At 40.5% G+C, this 17,714-nt stretch overlaps 1 protein-coding gene across 29 annotated transcripts in view; it reads right to left on the reverse strand.

Moving 5' to 3' along the window:
- Nucleotides 1-17,714, reverse strand: part of TCF4 (transcription factor 4) — a 355,693-nt gene that overhangs the window by 241,920 nt on the left and 96,059 nt on the right. The window contains exon 1 of one of the 29 annotated variants that reach the window (XM_027069030.2): nucleotides 6,618-7,405. The exons of the other annotated variants lie outside the window; for them this stretch is intronic. The gene's annotated coding sequence lies outside the window, so the exon portion shown is untranslated. Of the gene's footprint in view, nucleotides 1-6,617; nucleotides 7,406-17,714 lie in introns of those variants that run through there. 29 annotated transcript variants of the gene reach the window in all.

A 17,714-nucleotide genomic window follows, 5' to 3' on the forward strand; every position in this document is an offset into this window, starting at 1 on the left:
AACTAAATAATCTCAGATATTTAAAATATGGAGTTAATTGCATTTTGCAGTGCTATAAACTGAGAAACACATTTTCATATAACATGAAAGATCATATGAAAGCAACAAAATAAAATACATAACTATTGCATTTTAAATGTGTTAGTGTTTCTGAAATTCCTAAACCATCTTGAGAACTCAAGCTGAGTAAACGTTTCAGTTATGAAATTGGGGGGGGGGGGAAGTAACCTGAAGTCTTTAAATCACTCCATACAATTTGGAAGTATCAAAGATCATCTAATTTGGATAATATTCCAATTTGAATAATCTACATGAAACATGGAGAGATGGGTATTTTTTAGCAACCTTCTATTCCAAATGTTTGAAACTAGACCTGTCAGAGTCTTCCTCTTAAAGAGAAGTTAATCCTTCCAAGATCTCATCATTCTAACAAGAACCCAGAAAGCAGAGAGCCACAAATATCTTGAGGCAGCCGTGCAATATGAATTATATTTGCCTCCTTTGACTTTTTGGAATCTAACCTATCTAAAAGCCCTTAACAAAGATCAATTCTACTAAGACAATGTTCTTAACTTATTTCAAATCAGGTGAGAATAGCAATTAGAAATGACTGAAGATAAAACCAACATACCATCCAACTCCAATATTACAGAGGTCAGCCTCAAAGCATCTAAATTAAAAGTGAATATATTTGGGGAAGTTTTTAACGAGGTGCTTGGTACATTTAAAGATGTATTTACAAATACACAGCACAAAGTGTGAGAAATAAAAGCCAGATACTTTAGAAAACATGACACAACAACAAAAAAGTTAAAATATGTTCATTTCCTATAGAACAGGCTGTATAACTCGTACGTACATGTAATTATACATGTATTGTTCAATTCACACATGTGATCTTTATGTTGCAAAGTCCATAATACCATAATGACTTAAGACATACACACTGATTTTTTTTAAATGCCTACTTGATAAATAATTTATTTCAGGGCAGGGGGAAAAAGAGCCAGTATAAAACATGTAACAGTTTTATCATTTCTTCTCTTTTTCCCCCCATACCTCTTTTCTCCCTAGGGTGCCATTCCTGTGGCTCTGGGAAAGGGCTGCTAGCTTAATTGAAATATTTGGAGGCTGGACTGGCTCTGCACTGCCACAATGGTTCACGTCTCCCAAATGGCCTCTGTTCCCTGTGCTTCTTTCTTCTTCTATTTCCTTTCGTACTTCAACCAAGTCCACTTCTCCCGTTTCTTCTAGTCTCATTTCATCCCACCCCCTATTTACAGATGCTCAACAGATACTGGTGAAGCCACATAGTTTTAAGTATTCAAAAATCTTCCCTAAAATCCTGTTTCCTAGCACAGTCCCTCTTGCTTCCAATAATCACTCCTATAAAATGATTTTCATTTTATTCTTTCAACATCCCAACCTTATACCTGTGTTTAACACTGCAGCCTCTGACCCGGCTGGCAATGACAAGCAATCAATCTTACATGTTATCTTCAGGGGTCATGCCTTAGTTTTAGGCCAATTTTCTTTGTATTGAGGCTCAAATGTGCAAACCACACTATATTACTCTGCAAAACATCAATGAGAAGGCTTAATTAAGTAACACTGACAGATAAATCCATTTCTTTCGCAGTAATCAAATCAAAGCAGGTTGACATAACACAGGAACTTAATACAGTTATTCCCTTGTAATTGGAAAAAGGCCCTTTACTTCTCATTAAAGCAATCTTCTGGGTATTGGCATAATAAGAAGGCTCAGAGCTTTAATACTGCCCTATAAAAGTCTCAAGATACAGACCCCTTAAGCAAACAAGCCAGATTATCTAATTCCTTGATCACAGCAGAACATGTCGTTCCTACTGTTTTAAACTACTAATTCTTTATCTCTGTTGCAATTAAAAAGAGGTAAATCAGTATCAAACACATACAACAGAAATCTGTAAAAATGCATAAACTGTTTACAGTTTTAGGTAATCTATCTCCACATGTATTTGAAGGGAAACAGTCCATTAAAAATGAATTTGAAATACTTTGCAAATGTGAAATTGTAATAGCTTGGATCAGGGGGAAAATCTCTTTATTTTACTTAATGGGCTCAACAGGATGCATTTTGCCTAAATGTACAGGCTGATACTCAAGCATACAGTACAACTTTAATAATCAGAATTATGAGAGGACAGAATGTGAAGAAGGACATTTAATTTCTGTGACATTTAAAGAACAGTCAGTTACCTGGTCAACTGAAGACTGCATGCCCAGGCTGAATCCCACAAAGAACAGGACATTACACCATGTTCCTACCCCCCAAACCAAACTTCAAACTCCAGGAACTTCAAACAAACAAACACACAAACAAATGAAAAACAAGAAACAGAGATATCCCGGCCCCACCTGGAAACTACTCAAGAAAAGATCAAGGGTCGAAGTCAAGACAAAACATATTTTTAAATTTCTCCTATGCTTCTCTTCTTTTTAATTTTAAAATGGTTTTCATTACAAGGCAGTTAAAACGCTGACATTTGCTGGGTCTGAACCATCTGCAAGTAGGTTACATGAGCCAGGTCTGTTTATCACTTTAGTACTTCTGTGTGCACTTCCTAAGAACAAAAGCAGAAGAGTTATCGAAATGGGGGAAATGACCATTGATATAATACTTTCATCTAACCCATACTCCACATTCTAATTTGTCACTCTTTCCCCCTTTTGTGGTGGCCATGGTGCCGCCACTATCCAAGACAACCTGCAAACCACTCCATGACTGACAACGGATCTCAGGTACAATAACACGTTTAATCAAGAACAGAAAAACAAACAATGAACAAAATCCAGGAGGAGTCATCGCACTTATGCTTCACCTCTCTTTCATCTATTTTAATCTGAAATGGTTCCTCAGTCTTTTCTTTTTGTGACACTGACATTTTTGAAGAGTACAGGCCAGTCATTTTAGAGAATGTGTCTCAATGTGGGTCTATCCGATGCTTCCTCATGATTCTATTCAGGTGAATATAACAGCACAAAAGTGGCCTTGGGTCTCTCCTAGGACATCACCTACAGAACCATACGATGGCAGGGTCGTCTGCCCCCTTCATCTGCCATATTCATCACCTGGTCAAGGTATTGTGGGGATTCATCATTGTACAATTACAACTTTTCCTTGTGCAGATAATCACCAATCTATGGGAAGATACTTCAAGACCATTACAACTAATTTTCAGTTACGTGTTTATTGGGGAAAAAAATTAAAATACAAAAGCATATAAAGTAAAAAGTGAAAATTCCCTCAGTACCCACTTTCCCCATCCTTGTGCCGGTGATAACCCGTAACAGTTTCCTAGGCAGCCTTACCGATCTTCTGGTCTGTGGTCAACTGGGTTTTTTTTTAAACCACAGAAATGTAGGGCAATAAATGTAAAACTTTACTAAAATTTCTGTTCTATCGGAATGGGTAAGAAATACTCCTCAGTTGTTTATTTAGGTTCTCGTGACATCTCGGTGGATATAATTATTAGTGGCAGCCTTGTGACCTAGGTGGGGTTTGGGAGGACAGAGACTAGAAGAAATGAAGACAGACCACTAGCTTTGAGGGAATTCAGCCAAAAGACAAGACTTGTGAATCAGTGCAATGCATCAAGCTGAGTTAATCCATCCTGAAGTGGATGATGCCCTGACTGGCTACTCGTTCACTGCCTCTTTCCACCATGTTATACAAACTACTGCTCAAGCAGATCTTCCACAGGAGGAGCACTTCCCAATTAAAGTCAAATACAGTGACATCAGGACACGTATGACAGACAGAGAAAAAATCAAGTGGGGTTTTCATAGGCTGGTAAAAAAAAAAAAGTGGGAAACAGATCTAAAAGTTTTTAAAAGTGGGAAGTAAACTGGCACATTAAAAAGCACATATTCTCACATTTAGAATCAGGTATACAAATGAACAAAAACTGAAGAGAAAAGCTTGAGGACAGAAAAGACTGTAAGCGGAACTTGGCCATCTGATAGAACATATGCGTCTCATACAATATTGAGTGAGTTACCTTACTGTTATCGATAGAAGGTGATAATAGTCCCTCTAACCTTGGGGTGAAGCCCATGTCATTTTATTAACTGAACAGTGCTGGTGGATTTCAACTCTGACTTGTAAATGCTTAGAAAATTTTCCTCACAATTCCATTTCAGCCAGATGCCTGGCAGACACGGGCAAAGGTTTTTCTTATGGTGCTTATAATTTGTGTGTGTGGGTGTGTGTGTGTAAAATCAGCATACACACACAAATATACTACACACACTTTAATCTACTAATAGCTTCTTGATAGAATGATCGTGTTTAAAATGGTTCCCAGATGTTGCAACTTGTTCAACTGACATCACCTTGTTTTTGATCAGACTAGTCAGAGAAGTCTGCCGGTGACTTAAGGGTTTTGCTTTTATCTCACAGTAATGGAACCACACTTTTGTTTTCCGCTTTCTGCTTTCCAAAATGTGTTTTATATTCATCTCGTTTTAAATGATTTATCTCGAATCATAGAAAGTATGAAGCTGGATTCAAAGAAGCTGCATACTTAAGTATGAGCACACTAACACTACTTTCAAAACCACAAAAAAAAAAAAAAACCAAACGATTGGCAGGTATCCTATATAAAAGAGGCCATTCCGTTCCCCTGTTTAAATCTAACAGGCAACAGAATACTTGCTAAAGTTTATTAGAATACTTGCTGAAATAGGAAAGTTGGATAGTAGTACAATGATGGAGTTTTCGTATCTAGCAACGTGCATTTTTAAATCACGTCAGCAATGAAAACAAAATTGCCAGTGTCCCCCCTGAGCTGCCCTGCAATCCTACACAAGACCATTTCACCAACACAACACAAATTTGGCACTGGTTTGAAAAAGACCAGGGCTGTGACAGCAGGTCTGGAATGACAAAAATGGACTGTAGCTTTCCCCAAATACGCTGTACTCTTACTTTCACTTTCAAGTGCTTTAAGGCACTCTCATAACCGAGGCAGTCAAAATTCATCTGCGTGAATTTCCTCGTCCAGCTTTTGGGGGCAGAAATTGAAATGCATTAGAAAGCATCAACTGGTATTTTCTTAAGCCTAATGGCATCAAATTCACCGGAATAACCGTTGTTTTCTTCTAGTAGGTCTGCAACTTGGATGCGGCCTGCCTCCTGCCCATCTGATAGCCAGGCAGCACTGGTCAGAGAGAGATGGGCTGCTCAGATGTACTGGTCTTACAAATTCACTAAGTGGAATGGTAAAAAGCTGTAACTCTTCCTCAGGAATGGAAGAAATGTCGTTCGTTTGAAAGGAGATAGAAGCAAAGACCTGAAGAATGACAATAACCAGGCATCTTGAAAGAAAACAAGGAGCAGGGAAGGGGTCCAGGGAAGCCAGAGCTGTCTGTCAGCAGAAAATAATGATTTATCTGATGAGATTAGCAGAAAGTTTGATTAGAAAAGATGGCTTCTTAACATAGCAAAGATTGCGATACTACTTTAAGATTTTGGTGTAGGAAAAAACAGTGCCTGCCAAATGCGGTCTGTAACAGCACAGGCTAGCCATGAGTGATACAGTGGGAAAATAGCCACTAAGCCAGATTTTATTTGATTTGTACTGATGATTTTTATTAGAATACATGGATCATTGCTTCAACCTTTCCATGTAAAACCAAATCAAATTCAAAAACTCACACATCAGTCACCTAACCTTATGTCATTCCTTCTGCTTTACTAAAGTTGAGCCACATTTCAGCTGATCTGTCCTCGATAAATCGTTCAGCTACTCAAAACTGCTGGGCCAAATTCTGGGAGGCAAGCGGTACACAAAAGAAACCGCTACATCTGCAGTTACAAACAAGAACGCCAAAGAAAGAAATACCGCAAGCCTCATGGACACAAAGTGAAATCAAAGCAATATATGGACAATGCAAAACAAGACAAAATGAATTCTCCTCATTGCATCAACTGTGTTGTAATGTATCATTAATTTATCATTAAAAGGCACACCCACCCCTCAGCTTTTTTTTTCCCCCCACCACTTTTAACTAAAGGCAGTGTGCGAGACCCTGCAAAGCAGTGGCTCTGAGAAAGTTCACCATTAGATAGAGTTAACGAGATCTAATCAGCTTTAGACATGAGGATTAATAATAATGATCAGTTCTACAATCAAAACACATTACAATCCTTAAGGTAAAAAAATTAACATTACATATTCAGTTTATGGCAAGCCTCCACGTGATTTATACAAATGGCTTCATTGAAAGGAATGAAATTTAATGACACGAAGCATGGCAACGGATCTTCCGAGAAAAAGTGCCTATATCCTACTTCCCACCCTTCTTTTACTTTTTTTCCTTTCTTCCTCAGCAATATTGCAGGTTTCAACTTAAACCTACGAGCGGTAGCTCTTATTTGGATATCCACTTCTGGCGAACTGATCAGCCCACCTTTGGGACTCCCTTCAGTGTCCTAAGGGAGTCCTGAAATGCACTGTTACCTTCTTTTCAGAGAAGGTAAACAGCTTTCTCAGGTAAAGGCCATCAGCAGGCCCCCAACCCAACGTCTACCGGAGGCTGCGCTACACGCTAGTGCCTCGGTGAAAATCCGATACCTCTGAAATCGACTGGTCACCAAACTTCCGGGGCCCCGGGGTACGAGGCTGTGTTCCTCAGCCCACATTGCTTCCTGCGCCTGATCACACAGGAAGTCGAGTTCTCCCATCCTCCTCTGCGGCCGGGTGGGACCATGTGACTAAGACCTGGCCAATAGAAGGTGAGCGGCAGTAATGCTTGCCTCCAGGCCTGGCCTCTAAAACCTCCTGTGTTTCTCCAAGCGCTTTCTCTTTCCTCCTTGTTCTGCTGGATACAGAGAATCTAGTGAATCCCAGAGGCCCCGGGGGATGGCAGAGCTAAGGAATGAAAGAACCCAGACCCAAGAACTGACCGCAGGCCACACAGCCTACCTCCACGGGTCTGTGACACCAGCAGGAAATAACCCTTTGCTGTGTTAAGCTACTAAAGTTTGGGGGTTGCTTGTTCCAGCAATTAGCATACCCTGACTAATGCACCCTCCAAAACAGACTTCCGAGAATTCTGGCGCTATGATTCCATCTTCCAAGCAAAGCAAACATACTCAGTTAGAGAGCTGGCACTAGTCAGAATTGTGAGGCAGGGGAAATTGGCCTTTGAACTATCCTTCTCTCCCTTTCAGACTTGTTTTCCCCTCTTAGCATTTCCTCCCTCTGAGCACCAAATGTTCTCAGGCTGCTCAGTCTTGTCTGCCTCAAGAAAATAAATCCAATACATTCATTAGCCATTCTTTTTTTTTCCAGCCACTATCTTTCAGCCATAAGTGTTGAGCTGCTTGATACTTGTGTGATTTGGGAGAAATTCTTTAACATCTCAGATTCTGGGTGTCCTCATCTGTAAAATGGGAATGATGGCATCCACCCTCTAGCATTGTTGAGATGATTAATTTAGGGGAAATGTCACCATGGAATCTGGGGCACAGTGGGGTCTCAAAAAGGGGATGAGGAGATATCTCCTGTTTTTATTATTATTACTATTAATATCACAGTGTGATACTTGACACCAAAGGGATACAAAAAAGAAAAATCTAAAATAAGGCTTTCTCCCTGAAATATGAAAGCTAGGTTGGGAGAAAAATCACACATAAGTAAAAAGCAGTATTTGAGTACTGAAAGAATGGTGAATTTTATGGAATTTTAGAGAAAAGAGCTAGAATCACCACATGCAAAATACTGACAGTTTGGGGTGTGGAAAAGAGGAAGCGGGCGGTGGCATTCTGGTGAGTGGTGCCCGCACTATGTACTCATCTACCCAACCCCATGTTCAATACCGTCACACTGGGAACTCAGAATCAGCACTGGTGAGATCATTTACACCATGGAAATTGGCAAACATTACAAATCAGGGCTTTTTTTTGGGGGGGGGGGAAGCAGATTATTAAACATTTCTCACCACACCAAAGAAAACAATCATTCATTGTAAGGAATTTTTACTCAAACTGCCTCATGTAATTCCCACAGTCACTACCAAGGTACGCTGTATTATCCTCATTTCACAGATGAAGAATCAGGCCTCATGATGTCAAGGGATGGGCAAAGAATTCTGTTGCCTGTGTGTCCTTCACTAAAACCTATGCTGCTTACAAAAGTGAAGGGCATCTGGATTTCTTTTTCTCAGCATATCAAATATATATTCCCATGAACACAGAAAGCTAGTCCTTAAAAACATCAGAATTCAGGCAGGCCCCTCCTACCCTTTTTCCATTGTTTCCTCATTTTGCTCACCCACTCAGCTGACTTTCTTAACAATACAACGTACCTCATTTCTCACCATTCTTTCTTCACACACCCAAGTCAATCTTTTCTGTAGAGACACCCTTTCAAGCATTACCCATTGCACTGTTTTAAGAAATACACTTGTGCCTATGGGTTAGGAGAAGTTATGAATAATCTGTAAATCAATGCTCTCTCGTACACCTGTCCTCACCGAGATAGTCTACTCTATCCTGGGCTGAGCTGCGGACAGTGCAGTGAGTTAGGTAAGTCTGGGTTTAGGAGGAACCGAGACACCTCTTGGATTCAGAAGAGGTCCCTGACATTAGTTCAATAACGACTGCTATCAACAGCTACTGTCAGGCTTGGGTATGAGCCTGGGGTGGGAGAAAAGCCAGGAAACATCAACAGATTTAAGGTGCAGCCTGAGATCCCAGAAGACATCTGTACCAAGGGTGACTTTAAATGGCAATGGGTGCTTGTCATCTTGGTAATACATCATCACTCCTTTTCTGCCTGACCGGAGTTTGGCCATCCTACAAGACCCAGAGCCTTCCAAGGACAGAAAAACAAATGTGCAAAGGCAGCGAAGCACAAGAGAACATCCCCCATGCAGGGAATGGCAAGGCACACAATGAGCATGAAGAATAAAGGTATTAAAGTTGCAGTGGTCACCAACGAAGAAATGTCGAATCTGGGCAGGGCCAGAGGAAGACAAAGTACTACGAAGTTTATTGTTCAATCTAAAGGCCTTAGGCAGGCACCAGAGTATAAAAGCATCCACTTCATATTTACATCGTGGAAATGGTAGCCATGGGGACAATGGGTTGTTAAGGTGAGAACCTGGAGATAAAGAGACTAATTAGGAGGCAAGAAACTACTGTTATAGCAAAGATAACAGATAATTCAGGATAACACTGGGGAAAGAGAATAGACAGGGGTTGGCAGCTAACTTGGGAAGGTAAGGCAAGTAGTCAGGAATAATTCCTGGATTTTTATCTGATGGATATTTGTGCAGATTTAGGGTAGGTGGTAAAAAAGAGTGTATTTTAGACATTTGTGTTCTAAGTGTCCATTGGCCACCCAAGTATAAGATCCAGCAAAAGAACTGACTATGTGAGTTTGGAGCTCAGAACAGAGACATATAAATAAAGGTAATTTTAGGTGCAGTCTAATTAGAAGTCCCATTATAGGGGCTCCTGGGTGGCTCAGTCAGGTAAGCGTCCGACTCTTGGTTTCGGGTCAGGTCATGATCTCATAGTATTATGAATTCAAGCCCTGCATCAGGCTCTGTGCCACTTGCTGTGCACTTACTGTGCAAGTAGCACAGAGCCTGCGTGGGATTCTCTCTGTCCCTCTCTCTCTGATCCCTCCTCCCAACTTGTGCCATCTCTGTCTCTCTCAATATAAATAAATAAACTTTAAAAAATTTAAATAAAAATAAATAAATAAAAGTAGATTTCTAGAGAGAATTTACTGGCCCAGGTAAGTGGAAAGTCCGGAGACAAGGCAGGTTTTAGGACTGACATATGCAATGGATCCACCATATCAACAAAACCAAAGTTCTCTCCCAGCCCTCCACTCTGCCACCTTTTTATAACCTTCATCCCAAAGCTGAAACCCATCATGGTCATACAATTTCTGGGTCTACTTACTTCTTTATTCCTCTACTTACTCGCAGAGAGTTCAGTTTACAAAAGAACAAAATTTGTCCTCAGTTTGCCTTCACTGGATCCATCACGCAACCAATCCCTAAAGCCACGAGATACCTGCATGGATTTACAAAGACCTGTATGACCCAAATTAAAAAACACAGCAAAGGAGTTAGGATTACCCTGATTATCAGCATAGTCCAATCACAGCTGTCCCTGACGATGTAGTAATCCCACGCAAAGTACAAGGACACCACACACTGAGGAGGAGATGGGGTATATGTTAGTGACAACCACAACTGGAGGAAGAGCCCCAACCGCCTTTGGTGAATTAGTATCTGGTGTGCAGTGTACAGGCAAAGAGGTCTTTGTAAAGGGACATGCAAATCCCATCACGCCATTCCTCTTTTTAAATACATCAACATCTTCCCCTTGATGTCAGGATAAGAGAAAAGTTCTTAATTATGGACATCAAGGCCATTTTGGCCATGTACCCAGAGACCCTCCTTTTCTCTTCCATTTCCCCCAATCTCCTAACAAAGTTCAAACACACCTGGTGGCCTGTTTCCCTCCCTCCCATATCAACTGTCAGCTGAATCATCCTAGAAGGAAGCTCTCCTTGCCTTCTAAATCAGGTGTCTTGTCCTTTCTTCTCTTTGATTAGGCTTGTCACAGATGGAATTTTACATGTTTATGATTCTCAAGTGATTCCTTTCTTCCCCACTGAACAATAAGCTACATGAAGGCAAGAAGTGTCTTGTTTGCTTTCTGGCCTATCCCGAGTACCCAGCATGTTGCAAGACAGGGAGAAAGCACATGGTATAATCTTAATTAATTGTATGGCCGGGCCTTGAGCGCTTCAGATGTGTGCACAGGAAAATAACAAAAACACTAACAGAATTTCTCAGGTTATGAAACATTCTGTACTGTTCCTATGACTTTGAGAAGGATGACCTCATACGATAGAAATTCAAAATTTCACTCTACTATTAACTAAAGCAATTCAACCACAGGTACACCACCAAGATCAGCTTAGCACACATTTTCCTCCACAAGTTAATTAATAGTTCATTTCACAAACACACAAGTATGGGGTAAGACTCAGGAGAAACATGCAGATCAGTATTCTTAACACCTTGAAACACTTTCCAGTCACACGATGAGACAAGAGTTAATGTACAAATCTCAGCCTCCATGGTTTCTATAGTAAAAATGCAGTGAAACAGTCAGACTTCATGTATGTTTTGTCCCCTGACAGAAATAATCTCTTATATGGTCATTGTAAAGGGAAATATTTGCCTCTTTATGCTCACTTTGATATGCACCCTCGTGATTTGATACATATTATATAATCATTGGCTTCAGGACAGAGGAGCAAACAACTGTTACCTCTACAGTAAAACAGCTTTCTGTGATCTGGTGATAGCAAGACAGAAAGCGGGGTTGGCATTCCATGTCAGTTACTTAGACCACAGTTGCAGTGCAACATTTTCTGAAAACTTACTCACTGCAACTTCCCCATTGATGGAGAAGGGTACCATTAACATTTCAAGTCCTGCTTCGAGTAAAGTGATCAGAACTCCGCAGTCAGAACAATCAACAGCCCACCGCAGTTTACTGCTTTTGACTTTTCCGAGCACTTGCACACAGCCTGCATCGCCGCCCCCCGTAACTGTGGAGGTGTGAGCAATTCAGGGGTTGTTGGTGCAAGTCCTGCAGGCAAGGCATTGGCACAGCTGGGAGGAGAACTCGGCATCTCTCCTCCCGATCTCTTTCCAAGTTGATTGTCACCCCTTTTCTTGTGCCACAAAAGAAATGTGACACCGTCAGAAGCTGGAACCCCAAATTTGAATGAAAGATACTCTCTGTAGAAAGTTATCTGTCATCTCACAAATCAATCATTAAGAATCCAATTTCCTAATCATCAAGACTTCCTCTGGGTTAAATATGCCCCAGAGGAAAATTCTATTATTGAAATTAGTAGTGACTCTGAAAAGCATTTTCACGTACATTTTTCCCCACTTACTTATACGGAAACATAGAGATATCATTAAATCGAAAGTACATAGGAAGAGATGAACATATTACTTTGTAAGCCATACTGAAAATTCTCAAAGATAAGAAGACATACAAGTCAATTAACAACCCGCCAATGAAGAAAAGTGTTACTGTAAATCATGGACAGCTTAGGCAAACTGTACACACACTGCAAGTTCCTAAAACCTCATCTTTCTCTTGACTGTGCATGACAGAAGGGGCCAGAAGTAAACTGAGAGGGAAGCAGTGGAGACCAGTCCCCTTGTGGATGGAAAATCCATTCTAAAAGTTCACTTACATAGCCTTAAGCACATGAGTGTCTCCTGTGTGCGGTGGTACAGAATATAACACAGACTTAGCTGGATTGTAAAAAGGCAAACAGCATTTCTTCTACTTTATTCTAACCATTAGTTTATCAAAAGATGCAATGACACCATTAGTTCTGTCTACCCAACATCCATTCCGAACATCTTCTTCCCTCTTAACAGAACTGTGGGGGGAGGGGGGTGCTGTTGTGTTTGTTTTCAGTAGCCACCCCTCCTCCAAGTGGATCAGGGGAAGGTGACCTCATCTCCAATTCCAGACGCAGGGCCTGAGTACTGGTGCCAATCACAGGGACCAGTTTAAAATGGACATTGAGACACAAAGGACTATCTGCCACTGGGTCCTTGGGAAAGGTCTACCTGCTCCAAGGAAAGCCGCAAATTAGTAGGAGATGGATTTTTACTTTTTCTCTGGGCATATTCCTATTTGGACATGATGCACAGAACTGCTGGCTGAATGTCCCAGGATGAGGCCAGCCACCAAGGAGGAAAACATCAGGGATTTCAGGATACATTACATAGAGCAATTCATTTCCTTATGTTTAAGCCAATTTGAGTCAGGGTTTGTTGTTGTTGCTGTAGCTGAAAATATCCCCAAATTTACAGCAGATCCCCACCCCCTGCTGCCCCAGAAGAAGGCTTATGAGCTTAATGCTCATTAAGATTCTTCAACAATAAATACCAAGTCTGGATAAATTTGGACTTCACCTACTGAAGGGCCATCATCTCCCGGCCACTCACATTTGTCTGAGCCCCACAGAGGCATCATTTTCAGAAGTATACAAGTTATCTGCCCTAGAATTCCCCGTTTAAGTCTCCTCTAGATTTGCACATGTATCTTCTTTCTCATCTGTCCTATCCCCCACGGCCCACTCACAAACACCAGCCAGCCAGCACTTACCACAAGTAAAGGCAATGTCTGCAGAAAGTACTCAAGAGGACTTTGTCCTTGACTTACCAATATCGGTCCTACAAAAATGCTACAAACATGGCCTTAGCAATGCCAAGGTGGGGGCTGAGGGATGGGAAAGGATTGACTCTTCAGGCCCTAGGCCCACGGATGGGCCTTAGGGAGATCCAGAAACTCCCTGAAATTGTTAAAAAATTTTACTCATGCCTTTAGCTATACGCACTTTTCTGGAAAGAGAGTCTATAGTTTGCACTGGATTTCCAAAACAGTCTCTGACTCTAAGAAAGTGAAAAACCTCAGCTCTAGATGAACTAGCACCCAGCAAAACATGCTGTCTGGATATGTAACACACTCTAACCATTACTGTAACAGAGGGGAGGGCAGAGAACACATTCCCCAGATTCTTATATTTCTTGTTTCAGAAAAACTATCTTTAAGTATTAATAATACTGAAGTTTTACGACATTTTAGATTAAATAAATTTTTTTGGACCCTGCTAGACCTTCAAGAGTCATTCATGTGTCACTTCAATAGAAGGAAAAATCAGTCTCATTACTAAAAATATAGAACACGCCCTTTTTTAAGTTCGGGCCTCTCCAAATGAAGTATGACTCCTGAATTCAAATTTAGTTAAGGAGACAAAATACGCACTGGAACAAATATCAAATATTAGCAAAAAGCTTTAAGTTAAGCTACAAATGGCAAATAAACATCAAGAGATCGCTTCTTGAAATACACTAAAAAAAAGAGATAGAACTCTCTAAGGCAAGTCTGATTTCAAATGTTGGAGAGTATAAAGGGAATCACAAGGTGTGGCAAGAGAAAAGGTGAGACAAAGAAAGCCCAGGTAGAAAGGCAGAAAGCTTTAACTGGGGGTGCCTGTGTGGCTCCGTCTGTTAAGCATCAGACTCCAGCTCAAGTCATGATCTTGTCGTTCAGAAGTTCAAGCCCTGCGTCGGACTCTGTGCTGACAGCGCAGACCTAGGGCCTGCTTTGGATCCTGTGTGTGTGTGTCTCTCTCTGCCCCTCCCTGCTTGCATTGCACTCTGTCTCTCTGTCTCTCTCTCTCAAATAAATAAACATTCAAAAAATTATAAATAAGATACACTGAAGAACCAAGGCTGGTTTTATTTCAGCAAAGTGTAATATAGTAAGTGATAGATAAAAAGAGATCTGGATCTTCTCCATCAGCAATGCTTACAAACATTTCACTCAAACTTTTTCAATTCTACTACTGCAGCGTTTACCAATTTTTCTCTCCTTTCTTCTCCTACTACCACCTTTCATAATAAGGCCATGAAAACCAGTTTCCCTGACTTCAGATTTGCCTCACTCCAACCTATCATGAGCCTGTGACAACCATCACTTCTCCATACAAAAACCTTCAGTGGCTCCCTAATGCTTTGGGGCATAAAATTAAAATTCCTAGGGAGCGGGCGTGGCTCCATCAGTGAAGTGTCCAACTCTAGATTTCAGCTCAGGCCATGATCTCACGGTTCGTGGGACTGGGCCCTGAATCAGGGCTGTTAGCACAGAGCCTGCTTGGCATTCTCTCTCTCCCTCTCTCTCTGTCCCTACCCCACTCACACACTCATGCTCTCTCTCAACATAAATAAACTTTAAAAACATAAATAAACAAATAATGAAATTACAATTCCTAGCCTGGAATTTAAGATGCCTGGTGATCTTTTTTTTACCTTTTTTTCTCTTGTTACCCTGAGCACATGGATGACTGAGAACAAAAGTTCTTAACACAGAATTTGCATAGAATTTCATAGTTCAACATTAAGGCTTTAATTATGTAGGCTGCATATATAGTACATCTAATTTGTATACTACTTAATATTAAGTAAATTATCTTCTCACAGCAAATATGAACTTTAATTTGGTCCCTGATGGGACATGGCTTATATTTTTACATAACCATGCGTCATTACCATAGGATGAGGAATTAGAATACATGCGGCGAGGGCCTTCTTGGAGAGGCCCTCTCAGGATACCCTAGATCAAACAATGTGCCCAGTTCCTATGCGCCCTGTAATTATGCTCTCTAACCCCTTACACTGCCCCATTTTGTCACAATATTTGTCACTATTCGGTATCTGTATTTACATACATGCCCATAATAATGCATGTACATAAATATATACACACACTTTTGCGTCTTTATACACGTGTAGATATGTATATATTTGGTAGTTGGTATCTTTGTTTATTGACTCCCACTGGGTGCAAACTTCAGGACAGGGCACTGACTGGGCACCTGTGGCCCGGACCCTAGACCACTGCCTCAGTGACAATTTGTTGAATGAATAAGTAGATTTAATAAACATTACAACTTTGTCATAAAAAAAAATCATGGAAAAAAATCATGAAATTTGACAAAATAGCAACAAATAAAAGGAATTCTTTTTAATGTCAATGGAAATACATTATTACAAGGTACAATATAATAAAGAAGAAAGTATTTTCCCCCCAGTAAGGACTTTATACATTTTTAATATGTCATTATATGTTTTATTTTTCTAACACATTGAGCGGGGTATTTATTTTCAAAAAACAGACAAGGATGGGATAACAACTTAATTTGAAACATAAAAAAATCCATGAGATGAAATTCACAAATTGTTATCCCTTTAAAATAAAAAAAAAACAGATTTGAAATACCATAATGACTACCTAATATATAGTTTTACTACTGGTTTATTCAAGGGATTGTATACACAACTTCCCATTTTCTTGAAAACAACAAAAAAAGTAGACCTGGCCAGAAGATATATACAATACCCTTGAAAAGCCCTTGTTAAAGCCACAAATAATTGCAAAACTTGTCCAAATCAAATGGATAATTTATTGTATGTATGATTTTGCAAAGTCTTTACAAATATCCATGGATGGCTTTGCAACCCATTTGAAAGGATTTACTATAAAACTGCACAGGCATAAACAAACAAAACTGCTCTCAATATTTACACTCATAACAAAAAAAATAAAAAACTATGCAGTTCTATATTCAGTTGTGGTTGTGAAAAATCCTAAGTTGCTGGATTTTCATTGGCTACGGCCTAATATACAAAACAAACAAAGTTTTCCATTTAAATGTAACACACACACATTCTCTCTTTTGGTATCAATATATCAAGCATTTTTCAAAAATTCAGCAACAAGAGAGAAGAGCAAAGAAGTAAGTGTATAAATTTTATTTTATTTTTTAAATGTTTATTTTTGACAGAGAGCAAGCAGGGGAGGGGTAGAGAGAGGGGGACAGAGGATCCAAATCAGGCTCCGCACCGACAGCAGCAAACCCGATGTGGGGCTCAAACTCACAAACCATGAGATCATGACCTGAGCCGAAACCAAGAGTTGGATGCTCAACCTGACTGAACCACCCAGGCGCCCCAAGTGTATAAAATTTAAAATATACCATGGCTTTCTGTGATATCAGAGTGTTCAGACCAAGAGGACTGAAACTGGTTTGTAAGTCTTTCTCACCAGTTTTTAGCCTCAAAAGAGCTTGAGAATTAGGCGATGGAGAAAAGAAAGGAGTAACGGCCAGAAAAAATGCACAACCGGGCAACTGTGCAGGGATAAGAACTGAAATTTGCATGTCAACATGCCAGCACACTCCCACCCAACTTCAGCTGCAGCTCTGTCTCCAGAAGAGCCTGCTGGGCCTGCTGGGCCTGCTGGGCGGGAGCAGGAACCCACTGATCCAGTGTCTCTAAGGCTCACAGTCCTGAATCTTCTAGGCGAGGACGGCAGGATAAAGCAAAAGGCTGGTCAAATAGTTGTCACAAAGTAAGACAAAGCTAAAGTACCCATGGCTCCCCCCAGCTTTGGTATGCCTTGGGAATCTTTTATTGTTACTGCGCTTTGTTTTTTTTCCTTTTCTTTTTAATTCAGAAATGTAGCTTCGGTGTAAATAAGAGAAGTCAAAGGGAAAAAAGACTCCTCTTTACAAAACAAGCTTTCCAAACACACCTGTCCCCTATTTTGGGGAGTCTGTGTATCTGTACAGATATTACATGCTGATTTCTAACCCTCTGATTTGCTCCACGATTTCCTGTAACTTAGAACCTCTGCGGTTGTTTTCCTGTAACTTAGAGTCTCTGTCGCTGTAGCTCGCAATATTTAGAAGTACGCATCCTAAGGCAGGCACATTAAAGATGTCAGTCTGACAGCACCATACTTAGCCCAGGAATTTGCAAGTCACAAAAACCACCCAGCACATTAGATGCAGGGGTACCCACTTTGAGAAATACTGGGGTGTCAGTTAGAGGCACAGTTCCCTTAATCCCAACTGATCTTCAGACCTACCCGTGTCAGTCACCTGGAACACCAGTTTAAAAAAAAAAAAAACACATATTCCTGGGTGCCTCCCAGAGGCACTAAATCCGAATTTTCTAGATGGGCCCAAGAAATCTGTACTTTCACCAAGTCTCTCTTGTGTGCACCCCCCAAAGCTTCCCCCCAACACATTCTGATG

The sequence above is a fragment of the Acinonyx jubatus genome, chromosome D3 (assembly GCF_027475565.1).
Source record: "Acinonyx jubatus isolate Ajub_Pintada_27869175 chromosome D3, VMU_Ajub_asm_v1.0, whole genome shotgun sequence".
Classification (NCBI taxonomy): domain Eukaryota; kingdom Metazoa; phylum Chordata; class Mammalia; order Carnivora; family Felidae; genus Acinonyx; species Acinonyx jubatus.